The following is a 9,954-nucleotide window of genomic DNA, read 5'->3' as shown; positions in this document are numbered from 1 at the left end:
GTGTGCTTTCAATAGAGGAGGGGTCAGTGCTTCCAACACCACCCTTACATTCTTCCCCAACCCCTCCATTTCCAGGGCTGATGGCACTTTTTCCTCCACTCCAGAGTGCCTTGTCTGCTTAATGGCACTGCACAGCCAGCATTCTTGTGCTGCCTCCTCTCACATCAATGCCATTTCATTCTTTAATGAATCCACAGCAGTTTGCAGTTCACGTTCTTATGCTGCCATTTCTTGTGTCTTTCAGGAACATGTTCTTCTCATCTGTGGACTCTTTTAATGCTGTGAGGAGCAGCCAACCCACAGTTACTGCTGCCTCATGGGCACTCTGTTTCTCAAAAGACCTACTTACTATACCAAGGGTGACCCTTACGGCCAAGGGTATCACCTCCACTTGCCTCCAGCCCTGGGCTGAGGCCCAGCCCTATTGGAGGCAAGCCACCTCAGACCACATACCCACTGGGGGACAATTGACTCTCTCTCTCTCTCCCCATTCATAGGGGCAGCCCACTGTAGCACCCATCCCATAAGGCCAACTTGTTCTTTTACTGGTCAACAACGAATCCTGCCAACGTGAGTTGTCTTCCTAATGGGTTTCAGCCATGGAGAAGTTCACTATGGATTCAATAAGACCAAAAAATGACAATGGAACCTTCTTGGGATGAAAAGGTTTATTACCCAGCTTGTTCTCCTAGTGATAGGTCAAACACTAGAATTATGTCACATCCAACAATCTGCAGGTCTGTAATCCTCCTTCATCTATGCCTCTGCCCAGACCAATGGGCAGAGCTCTTTATATAGTGACTTAGTCAATAATAGCTTATTGCCTATGGGTGTGAAAGCAGTAATCTAGCAGCAGGCCAGTTGCATTATCAAGTAGTTTGGTTTCAGGTGAGGATCCTGGCCATAGGAACCTTCACTTTAGCCACATGTACATTGGTCCATTTCTAGACTTTCTCCTTTGTTCCAGTCCACTCATCTGCTTCTCTGTTTATGGACTACCATGACACTGTTTTAGTTATGGGAATTTTATAGCATATTTTACTATCTAGTAAGGACAGTCTCTGCTTACACCCTCCCCTCCCCCTGTCCAGGGATTTCATAGTTATTTCAACAGATTTCACTTGCAAATAAACTTTAGGATTGTATTCCTCTCTCCAGTGGGGGAAAATATTTGGACAGAAGGTATATGAGAACTCTGTAGTTTCCACTCTATTTTGCCTGTGAACCCAAAACTATTCTAAAAAATAGTTAAAGAAACAACTTGTTAGAATGGATTGTGCTGAATTTATATATTAATTTGGGAAAAATTGTCATCTATATGATATTAATGTGCTCTCCAAGAGTAAAGTCTGTCTTTTCATACTTTGATGATTTTGGGGAGGATTGTAAAGTTATCCTTAGTATTCTCAGATATTCAGTCTTTAATGTTGCTATTGTAAATGAATTATCTCTTCCATTATATTTTCTAAGAGGATGTGCTTATACATTTCTTAGAGTAAGTAGCTCAAGGAAATGAATCATAACCTAGTTATGAATCATAGTTAGCGGGTAATGAATGAATGCTAGAAAAAACCACAAACCTTTGAATATACATGCAGAGCTAGAGGTGTTCATATTTGTGTGTACTTTCCTAAAGAGTTTCATATGACCTACAAAGAGGTAGTTTTAACTTCATCTTTCCAACCTTTTTGTCTCTTATTTTTGCTTGCCTAACTGCATTGACTACCTCCCTACAATGTTAAATAGTAGTGGATAAAATAGACATTTTGTCTTGTTTCTGATCTTAGTAGGAATCTCTCAAATGCTTCTCCAGTAAGTAACATGTTGGCTTTAAAACTTGTTTGTATAATCATCTCAATAAAGTATTTCATATGCATATTTTCTTTAAAAATCGGGAATAGGTATTGAATTTTGTCAAGAGCCTGTAGAAAACTGTGGAACTATGATTTTTCTACTTAGACTGTTAATATGATGAATTAGATTAAGAATCCTTTTATCTATGGGATAAGTCCCTCTTGGTGTTTTTTACTGTGCTGTTGGGCTCTACTTGCTATCTCATTCATAATTTTTGCAGTTATTCTTAAGTGAAAAGTTTTTTTGTGTGCTTTTATTAGGCTTAGGTATCAGTGCTAAACTTGCATCACAAAACAAGTTTTGTTTTTTTTTTATTCTATCCTCTGAAACAATTTGGACAACCTTGGGATAATTTGGTGTTTGAATTGTCAGAGTTGCCTTTTGAAAGCATCTGGTCCTGGAGGTTCTTCCTGGATTACTTCTTTAGTAAATGTAACTATTTCTTCTAGAAATTGGTCTGCTTAAGCTTTCCGCCCCTATGAAGGGCGACATTGCTATAAGGAAACACTTTAAAATGAATAAGCTCATGCATATCCTCCAATTCAAATCCAGCACAACAGAGACGTTCCTCACCTTTCATTATTCTGCATTTCAATTTTCCTTCTCTCACAATAAAAAATATGAGCTCCCAACATCAGTATTTTCACTCATGATTTTCAAACTAAAACACAGCTCCAATTCTCTTAACCTAACAGACCATGGATTTCTATTTGGGGAGGGTTAGAAACACCTTTTAGAATCTGATGTGAGTACTAAACTCTTTAGAAAAATATACACAAATATGAATACCTCTAGCTCTGTATATATATTCAAAGGTTTGTGTTTTCTCTAACGTTCATTATACCCTAGCAATGGACCCTAGGTTAAGATCATTTCCTTGAACTACTAACTCTAAGAAATATCTTGATCAAGAGAGGATTCAGTCATTAGATGGAGAGTTGTACTAGATAATTTTAAGATATTACTCAACCCAAGATTCTAATCTAGAACATTTAGCTAAATGGCTTTAAAAAATCAGCAAAAGAGATTGACTAAGCATTTATGGATTACTTATCCAAGTAACCAGTGCTAAAGGAATTCATGAATTAAAAAATGGCACCTAAGAGATTCTTCTAGGTAAGAGGTTTTTAAAATATAACTCTCCAAGAATTTCAGCTTTTTCTACACATCGAGAATTATTTTTCAGTGAATCAAATGAAATATACATATAACTCCTTGTTTTAAAATCTTGTATTTCATCTTTGAAAGTTAAAAAAAATCACATTTTGATTATTTAAATTATTTTCTTTATTGAAGTGTAGTTGACAAACAATATCACAATGGTTTCAAAAACACAATATAGTGATTTGTAAATTATTTTAAATAGATAATAAAAACATGAGTTTTGAGAAATTCCAAAAGTACTAAACAATGTACTGTGAAGGCCCAAAGTCAGTAGGAGGGACATAATTAAGATCAGAGCATAAATTTTAAAAATTGAGAAGAATAAAACAACAGAAAGAATCAATGAAAGCAAGAACTGGTTCTTTGAGAAAATAGACAAAACAGATAAACCCCTAGACAGACTTATCAAGAAAAAAAGAGTCCACACACATAAACAGAATCAGAAATGAGAAACAGATAAACCCCTAGACAGACTTATCAAGAAAAAAAGAGTCCACACACATAAACAGAATCAGAAATCCCTTTAAGATCAGGAACAAGACAAGGAAGCGCACTCTTCCCGCTGTTATTCAACATAATACTGGAGGTGCTAGCCATGGCAATCAGACAACACAAAGAAATAAAAGGCATCCAGACTGGCAAGGAAGAAAACTGTCCCTGTTTGCAGATGACATTTTCTCATTTCTGCAGACACCACAGATATACAAAGAATTATTAGAGAATACTATGAAAAATTATATGCTAACAAACTGGTAACTTAGAAGAAATGGACAACTTGCTAGAAAAATACAACTTTCCAAGGCTGACCCAGAAAGAAACAGAAAATCTGAACAGACCAATTACCAGCAACGAAATTGAATTGGTAATCAAAAATCTCCCTAAGAACAAAACCTCTAGAACAGACAGCTTCACTGCTGAATTTTATCAAACATTTAGTGAAGACCTAATACCATCCTCCTTAAGGTTTTCCAAAGAGTGGAAGAAGAGAGAATACTCCCAAACTCATTGCATGAGGCCAGCATCAGTCTAATACCAAAACCAAGCAAAGACTCCACAAAAAAAAAGGAAATTATAGACCAATATGCCTGAATGAACACAGATGAAAAAATATTCAACAAAATATTAGCAAACCGAATTAAAAAATACATCAAAAATATCATCCATGATGATCAAGTAGGTTCATCCCAGGGGTGCAAGCATGGTACAACACTCGAAAATCCATCAACATTACCCACCACATCAATGAAAAGAAGGACAGAAACCACATGAACATCTCCATAGATGCTGAAAAAGCATTTGACAAAATTTAACATCCATTCATGATAAAAACTCCCAACAAAATAGAGAGCAACTCTATTTTGTTTAGAGAGCAACTCTAACAACATATAGAGGTATAGAGAGCAACTACCTCAACATAATAAAGGCCACATATAAGAAACCCACAGCCAACATTATTAACAGTGAGAAACTGAAAACTTTTCCTTTAAGATTGAGAACAAGACAAGGATGCCCACTCTTCCCACTGTTATTCAAGATAGTACTGGAGGTGCTAGCCACGGTAATCAGACAACACAAAGAAATAAAAGGCATCCAGGCTGGCAAGGAAGAAGTTAAATTGTCCCTGTTTGCAGATGACATGATATTTTGTTCATAAAAAACCCTAAAGAATTCACACCAAAACTACTAGATCTAATATCTGAATTCAGTAAAGTTGCGGGATACAAAATTAATACACAGAAATCTGTGACATTCCTATATACTAACGATGAACTAGCATAAAGGGAACTCAGGAAAACAATTCCATTCACAGTTGCATCAAAAAGAATATCTAGGAATAAACCTAACCAAGGAAGTGAAAAACCTATTCTCTGAAAACTACAAGAAACTCATGAGAGAAATAAAAGAAGACACCAATAAATGGAAATACATCCCTTGCTCATAGATAGGAAGAATTAATATTGTCAAAATGGCCATCCCGCCTAAGTAATCTACAGATTCAATGCAATTCCTATCAAAATACCAACAGCATTCTTCAATGAACTAGAGCAAATCATTCTAAAATTCATATGGAATCACAAAAGATCCCGAATAGCCACAGCAATCCTGAGAAAGAAGAATAAAGCTGGGAGGGTTATGCTCCCCAACTTCAAGCTCTACTACAAAGCCACAGTAATCAAGACAATTTGTACTGGCACAAGAACAGACCCATAGACCAATGGAACAGACTAGAGAACCCAGATATAAACCCAAGCATATATGGTCAATTAATATATGATAAAAGATCCACAGACATACAATGAGGAAATGACAGCATCTTCAACAGTAGGTGTTGGCAAAACTGGACACCTATGTGCAAGAGAATGAGACTGGGTTATTGTTTAACCCTATACACAAAAGTAAACTCAAAATGGATCAAAGACCTGAATGTAAGTCATGAAACCTTAAAACTCTTAGAAGACAACATAGGCAAAAATCTCCTGAATATAAGCATGAGCAATTTCTTTCTGAACACATCTCCTCAAGCAAGGGAAACAAAAGCAAAAATGAACACATGGGACTACATCAAACTAAAAAGTTTCTGTATGGCAAAGAACACCATCAACACAACAAAAAGGCATCCTACAGTATAGGAGAATATATTTGTAAATGACATATATGACAAGCGGTTAACATCCAAAATATATAAAGAACTCACACCACTCAACATCCAAAAAGCAAATAACCCAATTAAAAAATGGGCAGAGGATATGAAGAGACAATTCTCCAAAGAAGAAATTCAGATGGCTAACAGACACATGAAAAGCTGCTCCACATTACTAATCATCAGGGAAATGCAAATTAAAACCACAGTGAGATATCAACTCACACCAGTAAGGATGGCCAGCATCAAAAAGACTAAGAACAACAAATGCTGGCGAGGATGTAGAGAAAGGGGAACCTTCCTACACTACTGCTGGGAATGTAAGCTAGTTCAACCATGGTGGAAAGCAATATGGAGGTTCCTCAAAAAACTAAAAATAGAAATGCCATTTGACCCGGGAATCCCACTCCTTGGAATATACCCAAAGAACACAAGTTCTCAGATTCACAAAGACATATGCACCCCTATGTTTATCGCAGCACTATTTACAATAGCCAAGATATGGAAGCAACCTAAGTGTCCATCTGTAGATGAATGGATAAAGAAGAGGTGGTAGATATACACAATGGAATATTATTCAGCCATAAGGAAGGAACAAATCCTACCATTTGCAACAATATGGATGGAGCTGGAGGACATTATGTTCAGTGAAATAAGCCAGGTGGAGAAATACAAGTGCCAAATGATTTCCCTCATTTGTGGAGTATAAAACAATGAAGCAAAACTGACAGAACAAAACAGCAGCGGTCTCACAGACTCCAAAAAAGGGACTAGTGGTTACTAAAGGAGAGGGGTGTGGAGGGAAGATGGGGAGGAAGGGAGTAGGGGATTGAGGGGTATTATGTTTAGTACACATGGTGTGGGGGTCATGGGGAAAATAGTGTAGCACAGAGAAGGAAAACAGTGAATCTGCGGCATCTTACTACACTGATGGACAGTGACTGCATTGGGGTATGGGTGAGAACTTGATGATATGGGTAAATGTAGTAACCACATTGTTTTTTCATGTGAAACCTTCGTAAGAGTATATATCAATAACAACTTAAAAAACATAATAATGTACTGTGAAAATTGCCTCCCTTCAATATGTCACTTGCAGCCAGATTCTGTCTCCAGCCCCAGAGGAAACTACCATGGCCATTTCATACATTTTTCTGAAGTATTTCCAACAAATATGTACATATCTTCATTTCATGAACATACACTCCACACACATACAAATACACAAATGGAAGCATAGCATACTGTTTTATACCTTGATGTTTTTCACTTACCAATGTATCTTGGAAATAGTTTTATATTAATACACAGTGTTATTTCTAAAGAGGTCCTTCAGTTTTTAATGACTGAACAGTATTCCTCTGAATAGATTACCATAATATAATATTACACAAAAAATTGCCACAATAAAATAATTCTCCTGTTGATGGATATTTAAGTTGCATCCATCAGGAATGCAACCTAAGGAATTTTACACATGAATATCTGTGCCTAAGTTCATATATACCTAAGGTATGTATATTCCTAAAGTGGGTCATTTAATTTAAAAGCAAACTTTTCATACTCATTTGGCAATTAAATACATTAAGTATATTTCAAATCCTGAGATATGAAGAATTGAAACTTTCAGGTTTTTAAATGTATTAATGTTCTGTTGCTCAAGCGATGACTTGCAATTCTATACCTAAATTTTTAATTCAGATTTGGAACACTATATACTATCAACACAAATCTAACTCAGATTTAGGCCCATTCCTATGAAGATAAATGTTAAGATTTAGTAAATACCAGTGGGCGTGCTATGGTTTATTGAATTTTCTCATCAATTGACCTTTTTAGTCAGAAAGCCCTGTATTTCAACTATTGAAGTTTTTAAAATGTGTTAGCTTCCTACTTTTAATCCAATTAACAACTTTTAAGAATCTTCACACACCTTAAAATTAAGTCTAACTGTATTTTACTGTGTAAATTATAGGACCTTTACTAAATCTCTACAGACTAAAAGGTCATAGAATGAAAATTGTTTCACTAAATATTTTGTTAGCATTTTGTTTTCTCATGATACACCTCTGCCACCTAAAAGTAGAATAACCCATAGTTTACTGAGGACTTAGGAAGTTAGTTAACTTTCACTTACACATTTAAAATTCTTTTCACACCCATTCAGTCTGTCTGAAAAGTCAGTTCACAGAATTAACTCTCTGAAAATACTAAAGAAGTACTAAGAATGATGCTATGAAAAGATTTCTACTCTCTGTAACTGTCAAAGTAGATAAAAAACTAATATAAGATGGATTAGAGATGGGGGCGTGAGAGGAGAGATAGAAGCTTCCTCCTAAAACTGGATACAATTAGAAAATATAGTTGGCGTACCTAATCCTGAGAGAGCAACAGAAAGAGGACGGCGTCAGACTGCACACACCTGGAGAAAAGAGCAGACCTTACTGAACGGGGTAACGTACCAGAGCTGTGGCTCTGCGGAACCTGAGCCCTTCCCCAACCCCAGCTCATCGGCAGGAGGAAGAGAAATGGAGCAGGGAGGGAGTGGAGGGCTTGGGACTGATGAATACCTAGCTCCGGAGATCTGCTCTGGGAGCACACACCTACATTTCATGGTGCTTTCATGAGACTCGCATGACTACCGGGTTAGAAAGTTAATACAGGCAGAGTTCCAGGGGAGACTGGGATTCTGGCCACTGTGGAAAGCAGGGATCCATATCCAGTTGCTCTGGGACAAAAACTTATACCTGTGTGCCCGGACGACTGGCTCAGGCAGTAGAGACAGGTACAGCAGCCGGGAGGCAGGGAACAGCTCTTTCCTCCACCCAGGCACCAATACCGCTCCCCTGTGACCCCAACATTGCTTCAGGGGCTCAGCAGTTCCAGAATAGAGCTTCTAGACACTAGAGGGCACCATACACAAACATGAAACACCAAAGGAATCTTGTCCAGAGTAAAATTATTAATACAACTCCTGAGAAAGATTTAAATGATATGGACCTTGTGACTCTTCCTGAAAGGGAGTTCAAAATAAAAATCATCAACATTCTAATGGAGGTACGGAAAGACATCCAAGAACTCAGGAATGAATTCAGGTCAGAGATCCAGTCATTGAAGAACACAATGGAGGGTATTAAAAGCAGGTTGGATACGGTGGAGGAGACAATAAATGAAATAGAAACTAGAGAAGAGGAATAAAAGGAGCTGAGGCACAAAGAGAATAAAGGATCTCTAAGAATGAAAGAATACTGAGAGGACTGTGTGACCAATCCAAGCAGAACAATATTTGCATTATAGGGATACCACAAGAAGAAGAGAGAGAAAAAGGGATAGAGTCTTTGAGGAAGTAGTAGCTGAAAACTTTCCCAATGTGGGGAAGGAGATAGTCTCTCAGGCCATGGAGAGCCACAGATCTCCCAAAATAAGGGACCCAAGAAAGATGACACCAAGACACATAGTAATTAAAATGTGTTAATTTTAATTAAGGACAGACTGTTAAAAGCAGCCAGAGACAGAAATAAGATCACATACAAAGGAAAGCCCATCAGGCTAACATCAGACTTCCCAGCAGAAACATTACAGGCCAGAAGGGAGTGGCATGATGTGTTTAATGCCATGAAGCAGAAGGGCCTGGAACCAAGATTACTTTATCTGGCAAGATTATCATTTAAATTTGAAGGAGGGATTAAACAATTACCAGATAAGCAATAGCTGAGAGAATTTACCTCCCAAAAACAATCTCTACAGTCTATTTTGGAAGGACTGCTATAGATGGAAGTGTTCCTAAGGTTGAAAAGCTGTCACCAGAGGTAATAAAACCACAGTAAAAAAACTAGAACAGCTAATTATGAAGCAAATGCAAAATTAAATTAACTATTCCTAAAGACAATCAAGGGATAGACAAAAAGTACAGAATTTGATACCTAATATATAAAAAATGAAGGAGGAAGAAAAAGGAGAAATAGAAAAGAACCTTTAGATTCTGTTTGTAACAGGATACTAAGAGAGTTAAGTTAGACTCTTAGATAGTAAGGAAAGTAACCTGGAACCTTAGGTAACCACGAATCTAAAGCCTGAAATGGCAATAAGTACATACCTATCGATAATCACCCTAAATGTAAATGGACTGAATGCACCAATCAAAAGACACAGAGTAACAGAATGGATAAAAAAAACAAGACCCATCTATATTCTGCTTACAAGAGACTCACTTCAAACCCAAAGACATGCACAGACTAACAGTCAAGGGATGGAAAAAGATATTTCATGCAAACAATAGGGAGAAAAAAGCAGGT

Source organism: Manis javanica, chromosome 6 (genome assembly GCF_040802235.1).
Source record: "Manis javanica isolate MJ-LG chromosome 6, MJ_LKY, whole genome shotgun sequence".
Classification (NCBI taxonomy): Eukaryota; Metazoa; Chordata; class Mammalia; order Pholidota; family Manidae; genus Manis; species Manis javanica.
This window is presented reverse-complemented; position numbering follows the sequence as displayed.